Source organism: Tamandua tetradactyla, unplaced genomic scaffold (assembly GCF_023851605.1).
Source record: "Tamandua tetradactyla isolate mTamTet1 unplaced genomic scaffold, mTamTet1.pri scaffold_257_ctg1, whole genome shotgun sequence".
NCBI lineage: Eukaryota > Metazoa > Chordata > Mammalia > Pilosa > Myrmecophagidae > Tamandua > Tamandua tetradactyla.
The window spans coordinates 10599-10942 of record NW_027518365.1 but is presented as its reverse complement, the minus strand read 5'-3'; positions in this window follow the sequence as shown (position 1 = coordinate 10942).

Genomic DNA, 344 nt, shown 5'->3' with positions numbered 1-344 from the left:
TTAAGAAGAGGGAGAAGTCTAGTAGGAATTTAGGCTTGGATCTGAGGTTTTTAAGAGGTAATATATATTATCTTTATTAAGAAAAATGATGCAAACTTGGATATAATACAAAAGGATGGACTTGATGTCTTTTTAATATCATATTGTAGCACTGCCTAACAGGACCACACACAGACTATTTAACTCTCTAAGGAAAATATTTTTTGTTGTTTTTCATCTTGCTATCTATTATTGACAAGGGCCTAGACTTCGAGATGTTGCTGCATGTTTATTTGTATATATTTTGCCCAATAAGAAATTAACATGATTTCTGTTTGGTAGAGAAGATAATTCCAGAGGTTTTC